The following is a 6,000-nucleotide window of genomic DNA, read 5'->3' on the forward strand; positions in this document are numbered from 1 at the left end:
TTACGTCACTCCTTATAATCAGCACTTTTCTCTTAGGATCTTTCTGCCATCTTTTACTGGGTTGTCGGGAAAGTCAAGACACATTTTTGCATAGAGAAACAGAAAAAGGTCATGACTTTCCTGACAACCTAATAGTTTGCGATAGGCTGAAAAATATTTGTCAAAAGTATGCTTATAATAAAGGTAACCGCCTGAGAATTTCTCCTATGATTTTTTTTTTTTTTGAGAGGTTTTGCTGTAGGGCACGTGCTTTTGCCAGAAAGACAGAGAGACAGAAAGTGAGAAATCACCCCGCCCCCCCAGGGGGGATGGCCACACCACAATCCCTTCTTCTCCATTTTCCTCTCGGGATCTTGGGCATGCACGCACACACGCCCGGTGTGAGTTTAAGCCACCAGGTCTGGTACTCAAACCGCCATTGACTACAAGGGAGTCCAGCAACATAGCCATTATGCCATCTGCTAGTCCCAAGAATTTCTCCTATGATTAAAGTTTATGAACTGTACTAGAAGGACTGAGCATATATGTGAAGAATATCTTTTAATGAGGTATTTTTCAGATTCTTGGTTATATGTTGAATGGACAAAGCTGCCCAATAAGTGATCTCTAATAAATGAATGGAACTGGCGATATTTTTTTCAGGACCTTGCTAATGCCTGATAGAAAAGATATAAGCCATGAGCACACAGGTGGACATTCTAGATTGAAGCCCCCAATTGAGGTTGGAGACCTTAGCCAACTTGCAAATGGCCAGATCCATCACTCGTCAGGATTTTGTTGGGCCAGGCTGTCTTCACCAACCTTACATGCCACTGCCTACTGCCTCTTCCTCATCAAGACAAGTCTCTCCTCCTTTTGTCTCAGCACTGATTGATCAAAAACCTGGAGGGCCCTAAGGAAGGCTTCATTGGATCCGCCAAGCCCTGAGATGCAGAGTGGACAGTTTGTTTATGGGTGGTGGGAGTGACAGGCAAACCGCAGTGTCCCCTTGTTCGGTCTAATGGGGTGAGTTGAAAGATTCGGCTGTCAGACCCGTGTGAGGCCTCATTTTTCTTCCCTGCCATGGAGGGTGCCCCTTGCTGCAGCCAACACTTGATTGTGATTAATTTGTCAGGGATGGCTGTACAATGGAAATGGAGAAATGGATTGCCAATTACAGCGAGTCTTCTCTCAGACTGCTTGGCAAACAAGGGCCTTTCTGCAGGTCTGACAGCCCCAGAGCAGACTGGATTGAGCCTTGGAGGGAGGAAACCCATTCTCAAATGTATTTTAAAGATGAAGAAGGGGTCGAAGGTGACTCGTTTTTTTATTTACCACCCTTCAGGAGATTTGCTGACGAGTGTCCTGGCCTTCTTGGCAGGCACCACAGGGGGGAGAGCCGCTCTGAGGTTTGCTTTTGATTCTGTCGGTTTAAAATGCTTTGTACTTCTGATTCAAGTCTTAACAGTACAAATGAAAAGTGCGAAAGTGTTCGCTCCATACTTCACACTGAAAAAGCCCAAAGGGAAGCATCCCTCTGACTCCCTCTGAGATGTTCAGAACATGCTAATCGAATGGAAAATGCATACAGGCATGCCATTTCTTCTCTTTCTTCCAAAAGACAACAGGCAATTTCACGTTGATAGTTATTGCAGAATAACCTGTGTTCTTTATCTCCTCATAGAAGACATGACCTTTTTTAATTTTAACCATATCCTGAAGGAATAGATTCATAAATGAGGAAATGTCTTTAGCTGTCAAGCCTTGTATGTCTCATAATCAAATTTGCTTTGAGATGTCAGTGAGATGGACAGAATAACATTTTGCACTTGTAGAAAATCGTTGACAATCTGACATCGGTAGATGTAATTCCAAGAAATCTCAATGTACCTTAGAAACACCTGAGCTACAACTGTCTCAGGGCTACACAATTAATTTGTCCTCACCTTACATGATTTGCTTATTTGTGGAGTTGAGAGTAGATGAAATAGGTCTTGCTTTACTCACTGGGGAGAGATATTCATGATCTCTTTAAAATATAGATAAAAAAAAAATAAACCCAAGTATTTTATAGCAAGAAAATTAAAAAGAAAATTTTAATATCCTAAAATGTGCCCAGTGACAATGAAACTGTTTGAGATATGAGGGCCAATAGGTGGCTTACTGACTGGGGCACTGGACTTCTACATGGTTGACCTCAGTTCAAGTCCTGGATCTGGAGGCTTGCTTTCTCACTTTTCCTCTCTCTCTCTCTCTCATGAGCATATGTGCCCTATAACAACATAAAATTAATAATAGCAATAAAATTAGTCTTAAAAGAACTGTTTGAGAAATGAAAACATACACAAATATTGTGTATGTTACAATCACACACAGAACCATGCACATTTCTGTAATGTATAACATGTATGTGTACATAAACACATAAAATATATAATGTAGCATATATAGCCCTATAACATATATACAATGGAAAGACATTACCTTATCATTGCTGGGTCTAACAAAAAAAAAAGTGTTTTGGGGAAAGAAATAGGCGGTGATTAATGGGTGCTTGTTTAGTTATTTTATGCCCAAGATCTCTTTCAAATAGTTTATGGTTTTTTTCAAACCAATACATCTACATAGATACAAAATGTATTTATACTTTTTACAGTGAAGTATGTACAGTTTCTCATTTAGGATAGTAGTTTAAGCACAGAAAGACTAGTATATGTAGATCATACATCCACATTTACACATATATATGTATTGTGTTGTTAGAAAAGTCATGATGCATTTTTGTATAGAAAAAGCATAGCAAAAATATGTCATGGATTTCCCAACAACCCAGTATATGTACATACATGGGTGATATATATGTACATGTATATAGGGATGTGTGTATACATAAATGGTTTAATGTGTATACATGTGTATGTTTAAAACCATGACTAGAAAAAAACATGGGTGAATTTGAAAAATAATCTTGAAATGATCTAAGTTGGAAACCATATAGAAAAAGGATGAAAATATGGTTACATTTATAGGCTTGTATGTGAGATAACCATTTACATTTTTAGAAAATGTACAAGAAACTCAGAGACTGCCTCTTTCTTTAAATTATTTATTATTATTATTATTATTATTATTATTATTATTACATTTTGACAAGAGAGACAGAGACAGAGAGAGAGAGAGAAAGTGAGAAAGCAAGCCGCTAGGTCCAGGAGTTGAACTGAGGTTAGCCATTTGGGAGTATAACTCCTCAACCACCATGCCAACTGTAGTTGGCCATTTGAGAGTCTAGCTCCTCAACCACCACACCATCTGCTGGCCCCCATAAGAGAGCTTTTTTGCTATAGGGTGTGTGTGCTCACTGGAAAGACAGAGAGAAAGTGAGCAATCATCCCCTGGGGGGAGATCATCACAATGCAATCTCTTCTCCTCCATTCTCCTCTCGGGATTTTGGGCATGCACACACACATGCCGGGTATGAGTTTCAAGCCACCAGGTTAAGGACTTGAACTTCGGACTTGACCACGTGGGAGTCCAGTGCCTCAGCTACTATACTACCTGCTGGCCCTGCTGCTGCCTCTTAAGAGAAAGCCAGGCAGTTTAATTAAGATGAGACCTTTTACAATTCTTATGACCTGCTATGCTGCTTTAGTGTGTGTGTGTGTGTTTACCATGTGTCTATCCTACTTCGATGATTAAATGCACTACTTTTTAAAAATGCCTCTCGGTCTTCATTTATTCTTGGTAACACCAGTGCTACATGAGTTCCTGGATGTCTGGTTATACTTTTTTTTTTTTACTGGATGGTAATCATAGCCCAATTAGCCATTCTAAACAGGGGATATGTAATATTTATCTCGTGCCATGAATGTCCATTCAGCATGCTGCACATGGCAGGCACCTTGCTGAACAGAGTGGGTGCAGGACTACCACATAGTCCCAGTTCTACAGTGACTCAGTCTAGTGAGTTGATGTATTTGGGGGAATTAAAAAAAAAATCAATGAGTACAACTAATGATTGGTATTTTATAGACAAATCGTGAAGTGTGAATAATCTGAACAGTCACTAGGCAGCTTGATTATCTACTCTGAGTCATTCAAGAGTTTTAGGGACAGTGCCCTAAGAGCAAAGATGACTACTTGCAGAAGAAACATTTTCCCAGGAAGACTCCAAGGAGGATCAATGCAGTCGTCAAAATCCTGGCTCTTGGGGCCAACAGGTGGTGTTGTGATTAAGTCACTAGATTTCCACATGGCCAGTCACAGTTCAAGTCCCAGACCTGGTGGCTTGAAAATCAGGCCAGGTGCATGTGCATGCATGCCCAAAATCCAGAAAGAAGAATGGAGGAAAAGGGAATGTGGCATGGCTATTCCCCCTGGGAAGTGATTCTTCACTTCCCCTCTCTATCTGCTTCTTTCTGGTGAGTGCACATGCTCTATTGCAAACACCTAAAGTAATAAATAAAATAGAATCCTGACTCTTCATGGTCAGAAAAAAACACTTATTTGGTTTCATGCCAAGAAGAGAAAAAGGTCCCTAGAATGAAATATCAGAACTCTAACTTACATGTTGTCCATATTCAAAACTGCTGTTTCTCATTTTATTACTGTAAACTTACTCATAGTTTAAAGGTTACAATACTATGCATTGTAATTGTGATGTCAGGACAAGCCCTGAAGCAGTTAATTTATAAAAGAAAGAACACAAAGCAGGGGAAAGGTCGTAGTACGGCAGTGAAATGTGACTCTGCAAAGCTAACCCAGAAGAAAAGTTTCTGGATTCATGTCCAGAGACCTCCCTGTGTACTCTAGACACACACATGCCTGTGATCCGGGGCTAGCTGAGGCTGGGGGTGGATTGTGGTGTCAAGACTCTGTTAGTGTGCTACCTTTCTCAATCTCCATTTACTTTTCACTATTAGGGAAACAAAAAAAATAAATAAAATAAACAAACAAACAAAAACAGAGCATCTTTTACACGGGACAATGTATACAGTCATTTAATATGAATTTACTGGCTTTCTACCATTTATTTGTGCTGGGAGCCAGCAACCTAAGGGTGAGAAAAAACTAACATCAATAAAATAGTCACCCCAATAAACACAAATCTCTGGTCGTAATAAAGGTTGTGAGGATGAAAGCTGGTAAGAAGAAGATCTGACCTGCTTAGGGAAACCAGGAAGGCATGTCTCCAGAGGCCCTGCTTGTGATGTCAACCAGCGGCAGGAGCTCTCCAGGCTGAGGGTACAAATATCAGAACAAAGGCCTGATGTAAGAAGGGAAATACAGCCAAGCAGGAAGTGAGACCATGCTGGGGTCAAAGACCTCACTGATAGATTTGTCTTTAGACTAAGAGAATGTGCTCATAGTTTTGGGTTGGACTTCCAGAAAACATGTCTCCAGTACAGCCTTCTGTCTTCTAAGCAGTGGGAATGGAAAATTCTATAGCTCTGCATTACAATGATGAGTTCTATAGCCTGAAACAATGTATTCCAGAGAAAAGGAGGCCAGGAGGGAGGCAGAGAAGCAGCAGGTTAGTTCTAGCATTGAGAACCAAAGAAGAAATGCTATGACCTATTATTAGTAAAATATGTGGGCTTTTCAGATACCAGAACCAGTCTCTATTCACTTCCTTTGTTTCCTTCTACTAATGATATAAGGGACAGGGCACCAGCTTTGTTTTTCCTTTGGTGTTTGTTTGTTTGTTTTAAGAGATATTTTTGCTATAGGGTGCATGCACTGGCCAGAGACACAGAGAGAGAAAAAGCAAGCGAGGAATCTCTCCTGGGGGTAATGGCCACACTGCAATCCCTTCTCCTCCATTCTCCTGTTGGGATTTTGGGCGTCCATGTGTGTGTTCCCAGCATGAGTTTCAAGTTGCTGGGTCCAGGGCTCAAACTTCGGTTGGCCATATGGGAGTGCAGTACCTTAACCACTGGCCACCTGCTGCCTCCTCAGGACACCATCTTTTAGCATTAGTGCTTCCCTGCTAGATTTCTTTTCTTTTTTCTTTTTTTTTTTTTT

Source organism: Tupaia chinensis, unplaced genomic scaffold (assembly GCF_000334495.1).
Source record: "Tupaia chinensis unplaced genomic scaffold, TupChi_1.0 Scaffold000101_1, whole genome shotgun sequence".
NCBI classification, from domain to species: domain Eukaryota; kingdom Metazoa; phylum Chordata; class Mammalia; order Scandentia; family Tupaiidae; genus Tupaia; species Tupaia belangeri.